At 38.7% G+C, this 21,547-nt stretch overlaps 1 protein-coding gene across 2 annotated transcripts in view; it reads left to right on the top strand.

Moving 5' to 3' along the window:
* Window positions 1-2,477: 2,477 nt before the first annotated feature.
* The window catches only part of CRH (corticotropin releasing hormone), a 189,482-nt gene continuing 170,412 nt past the window's right edge, over window positions 2,478-21,547 (top strand). For both annotated transcript variants that reach the window (XM_043602207.1, XM_043602206.1), the window contains exon 1: window positions 2,478-2,640. The gene's annotated coding sequence lies outside the window, so the exon portion shown is untranslated. The remainder of the gene's footprint in view (window positions 2,641-21,547) is intronic.

The raw sequence follows: 21,547 nt of genomic DNA, 5'->3' as shown, positions 1-21,547 counted from the left end.
CGGCCCCAGTCAGAAGAAAGCCCCGCAGTTAGAGATCGGATCCCTCTCAGTCTCAGTCCGAGGTCTCTCTCCTGTCCAGATATGGTCCTACACTTCCCTAGCCGCTCTTTCTCTTCCCTTTGTCTCTCCCCAGAAGGAGGTCCCTCCCCTCCGTGCCCATGCGGCCTTTTTTTTTTTTTTATCTCCCCCAGTTTGGAGTTACCCACCCATCTTTTTTCGAGCTTTCCCATTTTCTTCCTAGTAGATTCAATCTCTTTTCCTCCCAGGCTCTGGTGTTCAAAGTCCTTTGGCTTCTGCACTTCTTTGAGAGACGAGGCAAGTATGGATCCCCCAACTTCTCTGTCATGTTGGCCCCTGCTTTCATCTCCGGGCCCTGCTCCAAGCTCTTGGGGCATCCTCCTCTGACACCCACACCTGCACCTGGGGCAGTGCAGGATCCAAGTGGTACTTGAAGATAATAGAGTACTACCAGTGCTCACCCCAAAGTTAAAAAGGACTGGGATGATGTTGGAAAGAGAATAAGCCTAAATATCAGACTTGTTGTCCTTGCTTGTAATATTTTTTTTGCTTAAAAAAATTGAGATATAATTGACATATAACATTGTGTAAATTTAAGATTACAGTATGTTGATTGGTACATTTATATATTGCAGTATTATTACCACTGTAGCATTAATGAACACCTTCATCATGTCACATAATAATCATTTCCTTTTTGTGGTGAGAACAATTAAGATGTAGTCTTTTAGCAACTTTAAGTTTATAAAAAGTCAACAATATTGTTGGCTAGAATCACTATATTGTGCATTAGATCTCCACGACTTGGTTATTAGTTGCAAGTTCATATCCTTAAACAGTATCTCCCCAATCCTGCCCTTCCCCTCCCCCCACCAAGCCCTCACCCCTGTGGTCTCTGTTTTTATGAGTTCAGCTTTTTTAGATTACAGGTCTAAGTGGTATCATGGACTATTTGTCTTTCTCTGTATGTCTTATCTCACTTAGCATAATGCCTTAAAGGTCTATCCATATTGTTGCAAGTGTCAGGATCTCCCTCTTTTTCATGATTGAATAATGTTCTGTTTTGTATACATATCACATCTTCTTTATCCATTCATTTGTTGATGGACACTTAGGTTGTTACCATGTCTTGGCTGTTGTGAATAATGCTGTAATAAACATGGGAGTGCAGATATTTCCTTAATTTCCTGTTTCATAACTCCTAGAAGAAAACATAGGGAAGAAGCTCCTCGACATTGGTCTTTGCAATGATTTTTTGACCATAATACCGAAAGCACAAGTAACAAAAGAAAAAAAATGAACAAATAGGACTACATCAAACTAAAAAGCTTTTGCACAACAAAGGAAACCATAAATGAAAAGGTAGCCTATGAAACGGGACAAAATATTTGTAGCTGTATATTGGATAAGGGGTTGTTGTCCATGTTGATGTTCAGACTTTTCAGATAATGAAATTTGTTTTTGCCTTTATGACAACAGGAAATGCCTAAAACCTTCAGACTTGCTATCATTGTCATAAGAATGCAGGTATTCCATCAGTTTTGTTTTTGTTCTTATTGTTGCTTAAGAATTTCCATTCATACACTTTTTTAGAGTCAGGAGTAGAAAGATACAATGACCAAATGGTAGCTCATGATGTTTGGTCCTTTACTACCAACCTTACATGATTTGGAAGAAATATCTACAAGTATTGTTATAGGGAGGGCCAGAGCAATAACTAGAAGCCATAAGGTAAAATTAAGGAACTGAAAATGGATTTTGATCAAGTTGTCTTTGTAACTTACTCAGTATTGTTGTATTGGTTTTCTTGGTACTGTCCCTGTTTGTGTTCCAAGAAGGATGGGGGATCTTCCTCTAGTAGGCCACCTTTCTCCCTGCCCAACTATGTGTAATGAAAGCAGGAGTTGAAGTGGAGAGCATTCTTGCCAATAAGCTCCTCTCCTGATCCTGCCAGACAACTATCAGAGTCCTTGAGAAGAGATATCAGTAGTTCCCTTTCTTTCTTTTCAGTAGTTCCCATTATTTTGGTCACTTACATATATCCTTCAGAAGAAGGTTTGACTTTTTTTAATACAGGTGGAGAGAAGCTGTCAGGATAGGGTGAATTGCAGCTGGAGGTGGGAGGAACATATGGGATTACAAATCTAGGGTGGAGTATTTTCACCAACATCTAAGACAGTGAACAGAATCTAGACTAGTAAACAGAAAAGTAATGCTTTGGCAGTCCTAGCCTCTACTAACACGAACAACTTATTGAGGGCTTGTATACTATGCTAAGTGCTTTGCAGCTAGCACCTCACCTCATTAAATTCTTATAGTACCCCACGAAGTAGGCATTATCTTGTATCTTTACTTTATAGATAAGAAAATTAAGATCTGCAGAGACTCACTCTGCTAAGATTATGCAGCAAGAAAGAGTAGGAACCCAGAATTCATACTCAGTTATGGTCTGTCTATAAAACCACTCTGCCATTTTGCATCTTCCAGAATAAAATCTGTCCTTTCCTCAACCTGTACAGCTTCACAAAAGAAGGCCACTTATGGTCTGAAGACTGCCTCCCTAAGATTAGTCAACTGGCCAGCTGGAGCCCCAGGCCAATCTTGTGCCTCCAAAGGAGTTTGGTAAGTATGGATGACTAGGTATGGATTCTGAATATATGAATTTTCTTCACATTGTGAGAATTGATTTTTAGAAGATCTAGGCTCCTACTGTCCAGCAGAGATTGTGCTCCTGTTAGAAGAGAGAAGTTTGCCAGACCTCTATTTCACAGTTTCACATATTCTTGTGCAGTTGTCATCAAGTTGTTATTTTAATACCACAGTCAGTCATACATAATGTTACAGCAAAACACACCTGACATGCTCATTAAAACAAATATCACATTTGCATAATCGCTGTTGATGGAAAGATACACACACAGAGGCAGCTGGAAAACTAATGAGGTTTGTTTAAGCAGCAGCCACCCTCCTCATGCACACACATTCTAGGAACTTTCATGGGACTTCCTAGTCTCCTCCTACCTTCCTACCCTCAATTCTCTTAGAAGAGTCTGAACTAGTATCATTACTTGGAAAATTGTAGCAGAGAATGGAGGGGAGTAATCTGATAGAAACTGAAGCTAGTAGTGAGAGGAAGTGACATTGGAAAAAAGGGGTAATTCAGAGCTGACACTAAATAGGAGTGAGGCCAAAGGAGGGTTTTCAGATAGGGCAGTCTTCTGATATGATGATACGATGGTTTCATATATTTGAAGAAGGGGGTGATTTATTTATTGTAGCTCCCAAGAGCAGAAATGAGCCTGTCATACCAGGGCTCATCCACGGTGGAATGGGCTGGAAGGTCTACGGCCTGCCATATGATTACTGGAAATGGAGAATGCAAAGAGGCCTAGGATATGCAGAATGATTTCCAAAGTGCTTTTAATAGGTCATCTCATTTGATCATCCTGACCACACTGTGAGATAGTTATTACCCTACTTTTTGGATGAAGACTCTAAGGCTGCAAGCAGTAAGCAAACTTCCCAAGCTCACATAACCAGGAAGTATCAAAATGAGGACTGGAACTTAGGACTTCTGGCTTCAAGACCAAACTGATGGACATTCTAACAGTGTGCAAGCCTTACCTGACTTTGGGAGGAGGGCGGAGCTCTATCAGCAGGAAATAAAGGGTGATCTATGGAAGTAGGATTTGGTGGTAGGTTCTGAGTCTCTAGAAGGGTCCCAGGTGGCAAGTAAGTATTCCAAAGTCCCATAATCATATCCTGGGACCAAGGTGGGAAGAATGGAGAACATGACAGCTGTCAGTTTGATAAAGCGCTGTGCTGGCTTTTTAACAATCTTGTGAAGGCAGAATTATGATCTCTGTCTAAAAGAGTAGTTCAGCTTTGAGGCAGGGCTAGATTTATTTGGGTAGTAGTAAAGTGGCCTCTGCCACAGTGGCAGGAACATAAGCAGATCATCCCAAGTCTACTGAAGTAGTTTATTGACTGGGTTCCATGTCTCTGATTTGATCTCTAGTCCAGTCTCCACAGTGAGCTTTCCAAAATACATCTCTGATCACATCACCCCCTTGCTTAAATCATCAGTGGATTATATCCTACTGCTCTGAGGGTAAATATCAGAATCTTTGAGGAGACCCACAAGGCATGGTCTGGCCCTTTCCTACAGGGCCAAACCTCATATTTTACTTCTTCCTCTGTGTTCCAGCTATGCTGATAGGAGCCACGTGCTCTCCTATTCAGTTCAGTCTCCAGATATTATAGATGAGACAACAGAATGAGGGATATTAAATGGTTTGCTTAAGGTCAAAGCAGACTCTTGTTTTCCAGGTCAGTGCTCTTTCTACCACACAGCCTTCACTGCTTTAGTTCATGAGTGTTATCCTATTCTAATGTGACCAACAGAGCCCCACAGAAAAGAAGGAAACAAATAGTGTGTGACTGCTTATTCAACTCTAGTGGAACCATTAATTTTACTTAATTAAGTTCTTTTTTAAAAATTCAGGGTAGAGTCAGAGTCTGGTAAAGCTAATAATAGTGTCTTTCTTTGGATGAAAAGTCTTTAGAACACCTTCAGTCCATCAAATCATATTTGAAAAATGCTCGTGTATTATCCTTGGCTAATGATAGGATGATAATGTGAAGTAAAGATTAAAGGTCAGTTGTCAAATGTAGCTATTAGCCAGAAAAAAAGTCTTCCAGACAGTGTTTCCTGAAACCTTTTGAGCCCTGACATGGTTGATGAACAGAGTGGGTCAGAGCTGTGAATCATCAGAGCCTCCTGTCCGACAGTGTTTCCTTGGGTAGCAGCCTGGATCTGTTCAAGTCCTGAGTTATCTGATGTTCCTTTGTTAAACTGCCTCAGAGTGTACTTTGTCACACTATTATTGATGGAAGACCAAAAATGACACTGCTCAATTGTGAAAAGCTTTGGAGACTATTATAGGAAGTGCTTATTTCATGATTTAATTCCTTTTGCTGCCACGGAGAACTGAGTTAATACTTTCACTCAGTTGGGAAGATATGGACAGTCTATAAGAATGATCTTGAGGTAGGAAATGATGAAGTGATCATTGTCAGAGGTGTAATGCATGTCATATTGTGAATAGCTGTGCTCGATTCGATTGAGTCCACGGTAAGGCATTGAAGAGAAAAGCATTTTCAGCTCCTTTATCCTCTACAACTTGTAAAAGTTCTAGAATTTTAAAAATAAGCTTTGGAAATGACCCCTCCAAAGTACATTTCAAGTTTACTAAAGATTACCATGGCAACTAAATTACTGAATGACTAAAGGAAGTGTGTTTAATGATGTTTTCTCAGCTCATGTACGAGTTCCCTGTTTATTAAAGAGGAAATGCCAGGTATTGATACAACCATGCTCTTTGTAAAGGCAGAGAATGAACATTCTCTGGGGGAGGTATATTGCTTAGCATTATGAAGGAAGTGTGTCAAAAGCCTCCGTATTCATTTTTACAAAAGTACCTGATGAAATTGTTCAGTGGGACACCATTGCTCCTTACATGAGAGTCACAAAGGCAGAGTTTTTACTTTTTAATGGAACCAGTTATTATTATTATTATTTTTTTGAGAGAGAGAGGCAGAGAGAGAGGAAGAGAGATCATCTGAAGCAGGCTCCATACTCAGTACAGAGCTCAACACAGACTCCGTGGCACCTGAGATTGTGACCTGAGCCAAAGTCAAGAGTCAGATGCTCAACCAACTGAGCCACCTAGGTGCCCCAGATAGGCAGTTTTAACTATAGGAATAGCTTTGAGATGATCTGGTGGTAGCTTCTTTCTTACATGCATTTTTGTGTTCACCTATGCTCACTGCATTGAATTTCATACGTTACTGGGTGATTTCTTTCATGGTCTGAAGGTGAAAGGAGGAACCAAAATCAAGCCCCCCCCCTTTTTTTTAATTTAAACTTCCAGTATAGTTAACATACAGTGTTATATTACTTTCAGGTGTACAACGCAGTGATTCACACAAAGTCAAGCCTTGTTACACGTTTTCAGAGGACATTATATAATTGCTGTTCTGGGATTTCACTTAAGCTTTTATAGACCCAGTCTTTTGTTTGTTATTTATGTATATATTCTTAGAAAACTTGTTTCTTTGTAATATACTATAAGCATTTATCATTAAAATATCCTGCTCTATTACTTAAAAAAAATGAAATCTTTAAAAGATTTCATAAAATCTTCATAAAAGAGCATGCAACTCTTGATGTCAGGGTCATGAATTCAAGCCCCACGTTGGGTGTAGAGATTACTTAAAAAGAATCTTTAGGGGTGCCAGGGTGTCTGGGATTTATTAAGTGTCTGACTTCTGCTCAGGTCATGGTCTCACAGTTCATGAGTTCAAGTCCTGCATCGGGCTCTGGGTTGACAGCTCAGAGCCTGGAGCCTTCTTCAGATTCTGTGTCTCCCTCTCTCTTTGCCCATCCCCTGCACGTGCTCTGTCTCTCTCTCAAAAATATATAAACATTAAAAATTGTTTAAATAATCTTCAAAATACAATACCTTGGTGAAGAAAATAGCAACAAAACCATTTGAAATGGATGTTTTCATTTTACTTTCTAAATTAAAGTGTTTATAGTAAGTGCACATGTGTATCATTTCAACCTGGGTTCATTTATTTATATACTCAAGTGATGTTTCTTCCTTGACTCCATTTGAAATTACCATACCATTGTATAGATAGAAGTATAGATTCTTGTGGTTGGCAGGGACTTTAAAAATAATCTAGTTTAACTGCCCACACCCACCTAACTTCAGTTCTGATACTTCCACTGACGGGGCCATTGCTATCCCCAAAGACACCCCACCCCATTACTAAACAGCAATAATGGTTAAAAAATTCTTTCTCTTATTAAGCTAAAAATGGATACCATAAAACTTCACTCTGCTGAACTTGCTTCATTCTCTGGACAAATGAAAATACAGCAAACAGCAAACCAAACAGCAAAAATGAGAAGACTCCCTTTGGGTTATTTAGCTGCCAGTGGGACAGAACTTTTTAAAGCCTTATGTAAAAAGAAGTGAGATTCCCCTAGAAGAAAATTGGGCTGTCTTTGGGCTAGACATTGAAGGAGGTGATAACCTTGTTTTGTGCTCATAGCTTCCTCTTAATCTTTCCCCAAATGAGAAACATCTTTGGCTGTTTCCGTTTTATGAGAGGAGAGAAGGGCAGTTGGCATAGGGAATATAGGGCAAAAGTTGAAAGCTCCGATGATCCTGGAATTTGGAGATACAGGATTTTGGTCTTTAGATTTTTGCAGCCTTGAAGTAAACTTAACCAGTGAGACATTCAGAGAGAGACTCCACAGAGTGGAGGGGGCATTAGAGGATTTTCACTGATTCACAAGAGTGTCAGAGTAGTTATGGAACTTCCCACCACTAAAAGATTCACCACTTTCCGTGGCAACAGCATAACTTTTGAACTGCTTATTGAGCATTCTACCTATGTTGAGTTAAAACCATTTATCCTCTTGTAACTTAGAGTTGTTGGTCCTCGGTCCTTCATCTTTGTGACAACCTTCAAATGTTTGAACATAGCAACCCCATGTTCTTTTCAAGATGACTCTTCTCCCAGCTAAATCTTCCTGGTTTTATGAATAATTTTTATATGAAATGAAATCAAGGAAAATTCACTGTCTTATATCCTTCATTGCATTTAAAAGTGTTTAAACTATTTTTTTGGGAATCTCACCTTGGCTAAACATTGTGTTCAACATTTTACCTTTAGATTATAGTAAATATTACTGGGTATTTTCTGATTTAATTTTCACAACACTCTCATGAGATACACATTACTAGTATCAGCACTTAGCCAGTAAGGAAACTGAAGCCCAGAGTGGTGAACCAACATGCCTGAGGTGCTGGAGCTGACATTCTAATCCCTATCTTTTGAACTTAGGATTCCATGTTATTAGTCATCACAATAGATCGGTTCTGATTTACCAATGAACCTATTAAAGGGCCATATCTGGTCCCAAATACATGACTTTCGGTATGATCTCACTTGCATGGAGCAGAGCAGAACTCAGTTTATTTTGGAGACTTTGCTTCTGATATTGTAGTCAAGATCTTATGAGTTCTTTGGCAAACACATATCATGCTATTGACAAACAATTCCTTGGTTCTTAAAATATGTGCTCTTATCAGGGTATGTCTTCCTAGTTATACTTGTGTGGTTTATCTTTTGGACATAAGTGTAGGAATTTGCATTTATATTAACTTTAATTTTATTTAAATTCTGACATCTAGCACCATTGGTTTTTTTCTTGGCTTCCCACAATAGGTCAGGGTGCCCCTGTAAGTTTCGGTGGTATGTTCTTTATTATATTTTTATTTTGATGATAATTTAACAAATAGGAATACACATTTTCTGGCTAATGCCATTGACCATCTTTTTGCCAAAAACAGATAAGTAATCTCAAAGCCCGCCTTTGTGTAATACTTTGTTATAAACTGATGGGCATAGAATAGAGGAAGACAATGGACAAATGATGCATTTCACCTCAGGAAAAGGTCATAGCCGTCCTGGTGGACTGGGCAAATGCAGTTTTCCCAGTAGTCAGAATATGATGGGTAATCTGAGTCATCATACAGATAGTAGTATAGGTATGTGAGACTCAGCCTGTCATGGCTCAGTACCATATTCATGTTGGTTATTTGGTTTCAGCAAAATATCATGTGTCACATTATATTCATTCAATTTGCATTTTATCTGATTTCATAATAAAAGTTATTGATTTTGTAATAACATTAATCATTAATACTTTACATGGATTATTTAATTTAATCCGGAAGCAACCTATATGATAGGAATTATTGCTCCTATTTTACAGTTGAGGAGACTAAAGCCTGAAGAATTTAAATAACACTCAAAAGATATAATTTATATCAGGTAGAATTGGAGTTTGAACTTAGACATTCTGATTTTAAGTGCCCAGTCTCTTAGCTGTTCTGTTTTATTTCATGAATTTATTTTGTTTTTATAGTTGTACAGGAGATAGAATATAATATACTTATAACTAGTTTTGTATTTGTATATATTTAAGTAATGTATAATCAAAATAGTTTAATTCAGCTTTAAGTATTTACAAGCACTTTTTTTCCCCACCCAGGAGAAGTCATTATATATATTTGATAAACTCTGTCAAGTGCATATTTCACCAGAATTCTCTCTATGACAAGCAGAGCTCAGAGTATGAGACTTGGGTGGGGATTGGAAGTCAGGGCCATGCATTGGAGAGACAAGGGACTGGCCATGGCCACAGACTGTGCTTTCCAGGGAGATGGTTCATTAGGCCATACTAGGCCATACTAGGTCCTGAGCCTCCTGAAGTCAGGACCATAATGACAAAAAAGGACTGGAATGAAGGTGGGAATTCTTTGCTGATTAAATGATCAATCAGAATCAACAAGGAGAGGCTTACTCTATATAATTTGTGAAGACATAAAATATATTTTAGAGGGATTTAATAGGGACTAAAACATTAAACATTTTATTAATAAAATAAAATTCACATACATAAAACAACTTGATCCACCTTTGGTCCACCAAAATTTGTGTCCTACACAAGTTGTAACGTTCTTTCTTTGGAAGGAACCTGGTAGCTATTCTAGTGGTGTGAATCTCAGGTACACAGTTTTGGATAGGTTTCAGGCTGCCTGCAAGGGGTGTTATGTATTCCCAGCCTCCACTGTGGACATTATTATTTTGTAGATATGGGGTGGGATCTGGGAATTTGTACTAAAAACCAAAACTCCTCAGGTAATCAAGATGTGTAGCCAACCTTGGGAGCCCTTGACCTTGCCTATCCTTCACTAGCTATGACTGAGATTCGTACAATTCATCAAATATTTTCATTTCTTCCTCCTTTCTGATTACATGGTGGGATTGCCATTTCTGGCCTTTTTGTGATTCTGGTGAGTAAACTATGAGTAGAAATGATCTGTGCCACTTTAAAATGGGAACGTTTAATATGTGGTACTAGACCTTCAAGGGTCTCTCTTTGCCTTTGGATTGAGAATCAGAAGCATTCAAGAGGATGACTGTCTCATCAGTCTGGGTTCCTGAGGGACCACAGTGAACAAAGCCACCCTAACACCTGCAGAGAACATGTATCATGGGCAAGAAATTCATCTTTGCAGTGTTTAGCCGCAAAGCATAAAATAAATCCATTCTGATGATATCATAATATTTATTTGAATAATGTTAGAATTTTTTATTAAAGCAATCCATACATAATTAAAACATCAAATGGTGCTGAAAAACATATTTTTTTTTAAAAAAAACCCTTTCTTTTGGGGTGGCTGGGTGACTGTCGGTTGAGTGTCTGACTTCAGCTCAGGCCATGATCTCACGGTTCGTGAGTTTGAGCCCATGCATCAGACTCATTTGCTGTCAGCGCAGAGCTTCAGATCCTCTGTCCCCTTTTCTCTCTGTCCCTCCTCCCCTCTTTTTCTCTCTCTCAAAAATAAACATTAAAAAAAAAACCAAAAAAAACCCCTCCTTTTTTCTTCCCTTCTCAATCTCCTTGTCTGCTTCTGAGAAACAGCCATTTTAATCTTTCACCTTGTTATATCTGTTTTTTTCTTTGCTTTCATCTATCTAAACAGTGTTTATCATGTCGTTTCTTGATTTGCCCTGTGTAGATGTTAATCTTTTGTTTCAGTTGTTGAATACTTAGCTCTCTTATATCATGATCACCTCATTTTTTTTTGTGCCCCTAAGCTCCTATATTATAGATTTTGATTAAAGAATCAGTTTTACATTATAAGATTAGGAGCTAAGAAGTGTTGAGCTAAGAAGTGTTCTTCAATTGTATTTCCTTTCTTAAACAATGGTATCTTTTTCTCTCTGGAGTTGATAACTACCTAAGTTTTTTTGTTTTTCATTTGCTTAGTTTTCTATATATCTATGTCTATTCCTGCCTTCTCCCTTTTTACAATACTCCATGTATCTGGCTTAGCAGTAGTTTTTCCAAAATCTCTAGCATATTGAACAATATTTTAGTTTCATCCCTGCTCAAGGTCCCTCTCCCACAGTCATTTGGCCTCTTGCTCTGATTAGGACTGATGTTCTCTAGACCTCATCTACCACAGTCAGCCTGGGACTTCCTTTGCCATTTTCTTGTGTTGGATATGGTATCTTCATTTTTCTTGGAGCTCTCTTAAATTGCAGAAGACCCTACTTGAGTTGCTTCCCAAGAAGAGGTGCATGAGAAGTAATTTTTTGAGTGCTTCTTTGAAAATGTCTTTATTCTGCCCTTACATTTGTATAATAATTTGGCTGGGTATATAAGTTTAGGTTAGATTTGGTTTTCTTTCAGAACTCTAAAGGTACTTTACCTTCTAGAATACAGTGTTCTGTTGAGACTTTAATGAGTTTTGATGATTCCATTCCTTTGAATATAATTTTATAAGGAACTTTACCCATGATATTTTGAAATTTCATGATGATGAGCTGTAGATTGGATTTTTTTGAAAAATGCATTGTGCTGTGTACTCTCTGGTAGACTTCTGCCTAATTCTGGAAATTTTTCTTGTATTCTTTCTTTAATAATCTCCTCCTCATTGTTTTCTTTTTGGGGAACTTCTATTGGTTGCAGAGTTTCTGAACTGATCCTCTGAGTTTTATTTTTTCACTTTTTATTTCCAATGACTTCTCTTTTGGCCCCAGTTTTAATTTTCTGAGTGATTTTCTTCCTTCAACACTTCAATTAAAATTTTCACCTGGTTATAATTTTTAATTTCTAGCGGTGCTTTCTTATTTTCTGATGCTTCCTTTTCACAGCCCAGTTATACTTTATAAATATGATGGATTCTCTTATTCTTTGAAGATATAGATTTTTAAGGTTTGTTTCATTTTCCTCTATTGCTGTGTGGTTTTTTTTTTTCCAGTCTTCTTTTCCCTTTTGTTTGTTTTGAGTTTTCTTTCCTTAAGTGTTTTAAATCTTTGGCTGTTCATTTTTACTTAAAAGGGAAGCAATGAAACGATGATTAAATGCTCTGGGTGCTTGTTGGGGGCTTGTCAACTGGTGAGTTTCATTTCAAGAGTGAGTTCCAAATGGCAGCATATTAAAGTATTTCAGGAGGAGACCTTCAGTTCCCTCACAGAATACTAAAATATCTTCCTTTCTTGATTGTGTGTGTATGTGCATGTGTTGTGCATGCATGCATGTGTATGTATACCTGTCTAAAGATATTCTGGGAGTGGGGCGGGGGAAGGGGACTTTCATTATTTTCCTTCCCTCTCACGGTGTTTCTTCTGTCATACCAGTGTGGCAGGTATACCCAAGATTAGAGCTTCTCAGGTTGTTTCTCTGGAGAATAATCTTCCTGTTTTCTTTGGGGGAAAGATTGTCACTGATAGGGCTGTTAGTGAAGGAAGCTAGAGATCAGCTAATTAGCACAGGTTTTTAAGGTATATACCTGTTTTTAACCATACCTCCAACTCTTACTTAAAAAAATTTTTTTTCTAATCTTTATTTATTTTTGAGAGAGAGAGAGAGAGAGACACAGAGTGTGAGTGGGGAAGGGTCAGAGAGAGAGGGAGACACAAAATCTGAAGTGGGCTCCAGACTGTTAGCATACAGCCTGGTGCAGGACTCAAACTCACAGTGAGATCAGACCTGAGCTGAAGTCAGACACTTAACTGACTGAGCCACCCGGGCATCTTCTTCCCCCAACTCTTACTTTTAAGTGCTGAACTTTGCAGGGGCTATGCAAGGCACATGGCTCATTTCTGGCCATATTCCCTTTCTGCGGGTTCTAAGGTTGGAACAGCATCCACTCTTTAACATAGTTTTAGACAGTTGCTTTCCTCCTGATTTCCATCTTCCAAAAATATGTTGAAATCTCTCATCTGCTGTTGTTTTCTCTCATTCTCTTTTTTTTTTTCTGATCGGATATCATTTTATTTTATTTTTTTTAAAGAATTACTTTATGGGCTTTGGGACGAGCAGAGATCAATGCCAGTCCTCCAGGTTTAATGGGAAGTCTACCACTCCCTCCCTTTTCAGAGGAAAAGGAAGCCCTGGGAGGTTGAGGGACTTTCACAAGGTTATGCACTCACTGTAGCAGAGAGGAGAGCACAGACTTGAATCAGAAAGCCTGATTTTGAATCCTGTATCTGTGGAATACTACTTATTTGATTACTCAAAATTTTAGTTTCTCATATATAAAATAAGGATAATAATAGTGCCTGCCTTTTAGGGTTGTTGTGAGAATTAAATGAACTATGTCATATAAAGAGTTCAAAACAGTGCCTAATATATGTTAGCTATTGTTATTATTACTATATCTTTGTAATTATTATTTACCCCTGCCTTCCCAAAGCTCAAAAACTACTGACAGGAATGTAAAATTCATTGGACATCTTTAGTCCTTTTTCTACTGATAGAATTAGAAATATACATGTGGACCATCTTTTTTATTTTAGTGCATTTTCTTTTTTTTTTTTTTTTGTCTTTTATTTATTTATTTATTTATTTATTTTTATGAAATTTATTGACAAATTGGTTTCCATACAACACCCAGTGCTCATCCCAAAAGGTGCCCTCCTCAATACCCATCACCCACCCTCTCCTCCCTCCCACCCCCCATCAACCCTCAGTTTGTTCTCAGTTTTTAACAGTCTCTTATGCTTTGGCTCTCTCCCATTCTAACCTCTTTTTTTTTTTTTCCTTCCCCTCCCCCATGGGTTCCTGTTCAGTTTCTCAGGATCCACATAAGAGTGAAACCATATGGTATCTGTCTTTCTCTGTATGGCTTATTTCACTTAGCATCACACTCTCCAGTTCCATCCACGTTGCTACAAAAGGCCACATTTCATTTTTTCTCATTGCCACGTAATATTCCATTGTGTATATAAACCACAATTTCTTTATCCATTCATCAGTTGATGGACATTTAGGCTCTTTCCATAATTTGGCTATTGTTGAGAGTGCTGCTATGAACATTGGGGTACAAGTGGCCCTATGCATCAGTGCTCCTGTATCCCTTGGATAAATTCCTAGCAGTGCTATTGCTGGGTCATAGGGTAGGTCTATTTTTAATTTTCTGAGGAACCTCCACACTGCTTTCCAGAGCGGCTGCACCAATTTGCATTCCCACCAACAGTGCAAGAGGGTTCCCGTTTCTCCACATCCTCTCCAGCATCTATAGTCTCCTGATTTGTTCATTTTGGCCACTCTGACTGGCGTGAGGTGATACCTGAGTGTGGTTTTGATTTGTATTTCCCTGATAAGGAGCGACGCTGAACATCTTTTCATGTGCCTGTTGGCCATCCGGATGTCTTCTTTAGAGAAGTGTCTATTCATGTTTTCTGCCCATTTCTTCACTGGGTTATTTGTTTTTCGGGTGTGGAGTTTGGTGAGCTCTTTATAGATTTTGGATACTAGCCCTTTGTCCGATATGTCATTTGCGAATATCTTTTCCCATTCCGTCGGTTGCCTTTTAGTTTTGTTGGTTGTTTCTTTTGCTGTGCAGAAGCTTTTTATCTTCATAAGGTCCCAGTAATTCACTTTTGCTTTTAATTCCCTTGCCTTTGGGGATGTGTCGAGTAAGAGATTGCTACGGCTGAGGTCAGAGAGGTCTTTTCCTGCTTTCTCCTCTAAGGTTTTGATGGTTTCCTGTCTCACATTTAGGTCCTTTATCCATTTTGAGTTTATTTTTGTGAATGGTGTGAGAAAGTGGTCTAGTTTCAACCTTCTGCATGTTGCTGTCCAGTTCTCCCAGCACCATTTGTTAAAGAGGCTGTCTTTTTTCCATTGGATGTTCTTTCCTGCTTTGTCAAAGATGAGTTGGCCATACGTTTGTGGGTCTAGTTCTGGGGTTTCTATTCTATTCCATTGGTCTATGTGTCTGTTTTTGTGCCATTTAGTGCATTTTCTTTTTTACTCATTATGACAGAGCTAGAGTCATTCCCTTTTGTTGAGCCAGTTATAATTAGTTTTAGACTTCTGTTTTGTGAATGTATATGGGTACTAATGGATAAAATTACCTTCAGAGTGCAACTAAAATTAAGTGTGATAGAAGAACACACAAGGCATGTAAGGATTTGGGCTTAAACTGTCCCTGGCTAATAGGTGACTGTAAGCAAACTGGGCTGGTCTGCTTGATGTGCTGATCTGGCCTGCCCTCCTTACAAGGTGCTGAGGGAAAGAAGGTGTTTCCTGTGCAAGCTGTCTGTAGAGGTGGAGGGACTTCTTTTTTTACTGAAAGGTCTGAGGGTGGTGTCGTACTTCTTGGAAGGCATGCTCTGGAGCATGCTCTGGCACTTAGTCCTTGGTCTCTATGGTGAGTCTAGCTGAGGCCAGAGGAGATCCTGGATGCCTGACTGGGAGAATTAATCCAGTATTGGTCAAAAATGTTTGCCCTTAGTAGTGAATTCCTGAGGTATTCAATGAAATACTAAAAAAACCCCTAGCCTGCTAGGGAATGGAAGTTCCTGGGAAAGGCAGTAAAGGAGAGATAGGATTAGAAAAATTAGAGAATCCCCCAGGGAAAAAACGGAGCAGGAGTGGGATGCTTTTTGCTTCTTGTTCTTTTTACATTTGCTCCCACAGCCTGGGCTTCATTCCCCTCCCCTGGTAAGGAAACATAGGAAGAAAAAGCTGAAGACTCATGATGAGTTTGGAAGAGCCAGGAAATGGTCCTTGTGTCATCTGCTACTTGAAGAGATTATTGATTTCACTTCGTTTGTTGGTTTTAACCTCATGGTTTTGGCATGACTGACCATCTTAATGTAGGAATGATTCCGTACTCTAATATCTAATTCCCCTTTCCTTTACCAGCACATTTCCTAAAAACCAATGATAATATTCTGACAAAATCAGAACCCATATGTTATTCATATTCTGTATCGTGGTATATTATCTGTAGTGCTAATATTTGATTCTTGACCCTTGAGGTCATGGCATGAAGTATTGGTCTGTTTCTCATCAAAGAACCTCTCTGGATGTAGAATTATTCTTCCCTGACAGCAAAGCCACATGTGGGCTCCTTGTCAGTGAGGAAACAGAAATCATAAGTGCCTTATTTGTGCTCTCCTGGTGAACCATCAAGAATAGATACCAGGACCACTAGCATTTATTTTCCTATTTGAATTATTAGTATAAATATTAGAAATATGGAATCCAAAAAAATTCATGTGTATTGAAGAATAAGGTTTTTTTTAAGATTCTCATCAATATGGTATACTTTATTTATTTATTATTTTTCTATGTAAATATGGTACACTTTAAACATGTATCAGTGCTGAACTGACAGTTCCATTAGAAGTTGGGGGAGGTGGTGTTTGTGTGCCACCTAGGAGCTTGTATACTGAGAAAACTCTCTCAGAACTTCTGGGTCTGCACTGTTCTTACTAGCTTTTGTTTCTAAGTTGCCCCACTGATACATTGTAAGAAAGCCAAGAGAAGGAGAAGGACAAGTGAGAGGGAGAAATGGAGGGAAGGAAAGAGAGATACTGATTCATTGTTATTTTCCTTTGTGTGCTGTAATTTTCCCATAGAAAAGTTAAAAGTTCTGAGTTACTTGAATAAGGACATTGAGTGTACAGTCAGCCGTTTAGAGTGAATGGAAACCTTCAAATTTGTCAGCATGCCTACATTCAGCCCACGCTTAAGCAGTGAGTGATGGAAGATGAACAGGAGAGAAAAGCATATGGATTGGTGAGTTAGTTATGGAATTATGAATAATGAATAGGTATATCTCAGGGTATTCAGAGTACAGAAAGCCGTGTTTTGGGGCCTAATGTTAGTGTATCTACACTACACTAGTGTATCTACAGATATTAGCCAAAGTTTTAATTTTTTTTTCTCCTTCCAAAATTTGGGCAAAAGCATGGCACAATGTTACTTATGCTTAACAACAGTTCTTCTTCTTCTTCTTCTTCTTCTTCTTTTTTTTTTTTAAGTTTATTTATTTATTTTGAGAGAGAGTGCAAGCTGAGGAGGGGCAGAGAGAGAGTCTCAAGCAGGCTCCATGCTTCAGCATGGAGCCTGACACAGGGCTCGATCCCATGAACTGTGAGATCATCCCATGAACTGTGAGAACAGGGCTTGATCCCATGAACTGTGAGATCCCGTGAACTGTGAGATCCCATGAACTGTGAGCTGAATTCAAGAGCTGGACGCTTAACTGACTGGGAAACCCAGGCGCTTCTATGCTTAACAGTTCTAACAAATGTTTGGTGTAAGTGGAAGCAGAAATAAGTAGCTAAGATGAGACTATAGAGTGATTTGCAGCTTTCTTTCTGTCTGTTGTTCTTCCTGGGAAGACAGTAGAGAGTCCAGAGTAAGAGCTTGGAGTCAGACAACTTGGTCCAATCCTGGTGTTGTGGGTGGAGGGGTCTCTGGATACTGTTTGGTGTGCAGAGTATTTATTGCTACCAACTCTTGTGGACAGGAGAGGGAGGAAGCAGGGAGTAGAGGGAGGAGTGGAACTATAGCGTAGGTCCAGCATAGCATCAGTACCCGCTGGCCCGTTGGGGAGTCCTTGAGTGTGTATGAGCCATTACACCTGTCCCTCAGAGATCCCCAAAGGTCAGACCTTTATACCTCAGTGGTACTCAGCCATCGGGCTTGGGCTGCCCTGGGAAGGGTGTGGTTTTGGGTGAGGTACTGTCTGCAGCTGAGGAGTATCCTGAAGGAGCTGACAGCTTGAGGCTGTCACTGATAGCACTCTCAGGAGCTGGGAGAAGTCCTTCCTTGAAGGGAAGCGGGGGGCAGGGGGTGTCTGGGTGGCACAGCTCCATGTCTGCTACACATCTCCCTTTTTAAAAGGTATACAATCTTGGACATGTTACTTAAAACCTCAGTGGGGACTTAGTTTCCTTATCTGTTAAATAGGGATAATAACTACCTCTCTCTTAAAGTTTTTGTGAGGATTTAGTGAATTATTGAAAAGCCCTTAGAACTGTGACTGGCACATAATAAATGTTAGCTATTATTCTATTTAAGTAATCTTCCCCTCCCCTAATGGTGTCCCATTTAATGGAGAAAGGTTGTAGCATTTTTCAGACTTTGTAAGATATAGTTCACACTCTGGGGAGAAGGTCACAGCAGCCCTTTTTAAAAGAAATCATAATTGGGATACTTCATGTTCTCTCCTTGTCACTTGATGTTATGTGATCTATACTGCTAGCAGAATGTGCTAATGACCTCTGAGTAATAGAATATTAACAATTCCTAATAAGCTGAACATCATAGAGAGCTATTTAAAAATGATTTGTAAATTACATGATTCTGTTCTTAATACTTGTGCATTCCCCTCATAAAATAATATTTTAGGATTGATAATTAAAGGATTTGGTCTTTAACCCTCTAATGATTCATAAATGCTCATTTTTACTGTTTTGTTAAAGTCTAAATGGAAATTTAAGGCCTATTGGAGTTTTTTTAGGTCCTATAGTTTTGAATTTTTCAAATTTTCTTTGAAAAGCACTGAATATGAAAAAAAAGAAAAGCACTGAATATATCAAATAAAGCCCTTTAAATTCCATTCATGACTGAATTTGAAAGGATTATGCTCTCATCTGAGAAGTGGCAAATTACCAATGATGATGATGCTATTGAATTATCAACTAGGGAGAACTACTGAAGAAAATGGGTGGGGGTAAGGCGATGGGGAAAGGAGAATCTGCTAGAAATAAAGACCAATTACTTCTTTCCATCTATTTGTTCACTGAAAAGATATTAATCTAGCACCCAGTGTACCCTAGGTAGGATGCTGGGTGCTGAGGTAAATAGAAAACAAATCCTTCTTTTGAGGAGTTTATGGCCTATTAGGGATTACAGTTGGTGGGGGTGCAGCAGGGAGATGTGCACAGTGTTATAAATGTTGTAATAAAGATACAAGCTGACATTGAGGTGGGAGACCTGCATTTAGGGTCTCACCTGGGGAATGGCAAAGAAGGAAGTGATGTCAGAGATATCATGGATGAAAAACAAGAGGTACTTGACCATCAATCTGCTGATGGAATAAGACAAGGAACTGACTACTTAATAAGAGTTAGACTTTCAAGCCCAGGTGGTAGGAAGAATGGGAATATCCTTGGAAAAATAGGATATTTGGGGAAGATGACAGATTTGGTTTTAGACATGTTAGTTTTAAGCACATTGGAACATCCAGGTAGAAATACCTATCAGGCAGGTATATCGGCTTGTGAGGGAATTCATGGATCAGAAAAGAAAAGAAAACAAAGTTTGCATTGATGAGTCAAAAACAAAGTATATATTCAGTCGAATAGTTTGAGATCAAATGTGTATTGTGCATCCCAAAGTAAAATTTTCATAATTCTATTTTTTATTACATTGAATTTTATTCAGTTGAAATGCCTGAAATGAAGCACAATGATTATATGCTTAATGCTTCATTTGCTAGTATGTCTGTATCTGATTTGCTTCATTATTCTGTGAGTGGCTAAGCTGAAAAGTATGAGGCCTGCTAATGTTTCAAAAAATATAAAATATCACTTGCTTGTCAAATTCAACTAATAGAGAACTATATAAAGAGTGAAAGTCTGCTTTCTTCAGGCCCCAGCCCATCTTGCTCCCCAGAGCTACTGACTGCCTAGTGTTTGGTTTATATCATTATGGTCTTTTAAATGCAAATATAAATATGTGTCTGAATATTTTATATAAGTGGGTTCATACAGTATATGCTTCCTTGCATCCTTTTTTTTTTTCACAGAATAGTATATCCTGGATCTGTTACCTTTTTGAAACATATATATCTTATTCTTCTTACTGCATAATATGTACCTGTGTACAGATGAATTCTAACTCATTTGACCATTCCTCTATGGATGTATGTTTACTTTGCTGTTTTTCCAGTTACATAGTATATCTGCAAACATCTTTGTGTATACATCTGTATACTTGTTCCAGTGTCTTAGAAATGGAATCACTAGTTCAAAGGGAATCCACATTTTTTTAAAGTAAGCTCTATGCCCAACGTGGGGTTCAAACTTACAATCCCAAGATCAGGAGTTGCAAGTTCTATCATTTAAGTCAGCCAGGTGCCCCAGAAATCTACCTTTTAAATTTTGATATATTCAGCAAATTGAATCTGAAGAGGTTATACCAATTTATATTCCCTTAAAAGTTTCTTTTTTTTCTTTCAGTAATTACAGCTGATTTTCATTGTGTACAAAGGAATTTGTATACATTATTTCATTTAATCCTTAAAAGAGTCTTTTGAGGTAGGTGCTATTATAATCTTCATTTTGAGGCATAGGGAACTGAGGCTCAGAGAAATTAAATATGATGCCCAAAATCACATAGCTTGTAAGCAGTAGAGCCAGTATTTGAAACCAGTTTGATATGGGAACGCATGCCCTTAACTACTTCCTGCCCTGCTTCTCCAAAGGAAAAAAAGACCACAAATTGCAGACAATAGGGACCTCTAGAATACTGTGCTTGAGCCTCAAATTCGGTTGATTTTCTTGGGTGCCAAAAAGAAAGGAAAACAGTTCTTTAAAACTAATGTTAAAGACTTCTTTTGAGTCAGATTGTCATTTCCCTGTACCTGTACCTTTCCAGTGATCTTGTCTTGCATCCTGCTCTAGAAAAGCTCAAAGATTCTTTATCTAATCTCATCCCCAAAGATTTAAGTTACTGAGGGACTAGAGGGCTCAGGCCAGTGTTGGCTGTATTCACTGCAACTGTCTTCAGCATCTGCTGACAGTGGCATAGTTTGTGTTCATTATTCTGATGCAGTGGGGTATCTGAGCAAGGGGCACAGAGGAGAGGAACATGGCCAAGACCCAGTGGCTCTCCTTGTGAATATTTAAAAGCCATTTAAATAGATTTCTTTTTATCTCCTAATTTCCTATTGATGACAGCACTGAAACTACTTGTCTCATTTTTCAAATTAAAGCTTCCTAGAGCAAAATGGCCTGGAGACTGAGCAGCTCTTGAGGCTCTATTAATCACACGGGTGAGGGTGGGGAGCCCAATAAATTGTTCAGGGAGTGGAAAAGTACTTGAGACTTATTAAGACCGCCTCTCCCTTCAGCCAACCTCTTCACACCTGCTTCTTTGAGGCTGGTTTCTTGTGAAGGGTCTTTTCATTTTTTTCTTCAGAAATGATTTCATAAGTACCTTTTTTTCAACATACACCTACTGATTTCTCTCAAAGACCTTTGCTGGAGTCAGGCAGCTGGCCCTGGGCCCTTCTGATGCATCTGCTCTCAGAGGACATGACTCTGAGAAGGCATCATGAAGTCCTAAGCTGTAGTCTGCTCTGGGCCATTGTCTCCCTTGGGTTTAGGAACCAGAGTGATGTGGGATGGAATCCTGACTCAACCATTGTTAGTTATATGACACTGGACAAGCAACTTAACTTATATTTGCTCATCTGTAAAGCCTTGGTGTGTCCCTATTGGGATAATATCTGTCTCCCAGGGTTATTTTTAGGATGAGTTATAAGTTGTCTCTCTTTTGTCTGTAACTGGAAAATCAAGTACCAGCTTTGTCCTTCATCTGTTGTGTAGCTATAGAATTTCC

This window comes from Prionailurus bengalensis, chromosome F2 (assembly GCF_016509475.1).
Source record: "Prionailurus bengalensis isolate Pbe53 chromosome F2, Fcat_Pben_1.1_paternal_pri, whole genome shotgun sequence".
Taxonomy (NCBI): Eukaryota; Metazoa; Chordata; class Mammalia; order Carnivora; family Felidae; genus Prionailurus; species Prionailurus bengalensis.
Note: the sequence above shows the minus strand (reverse complement) of the source record. Positions and strands in the feature narration are given on the sequence as shown.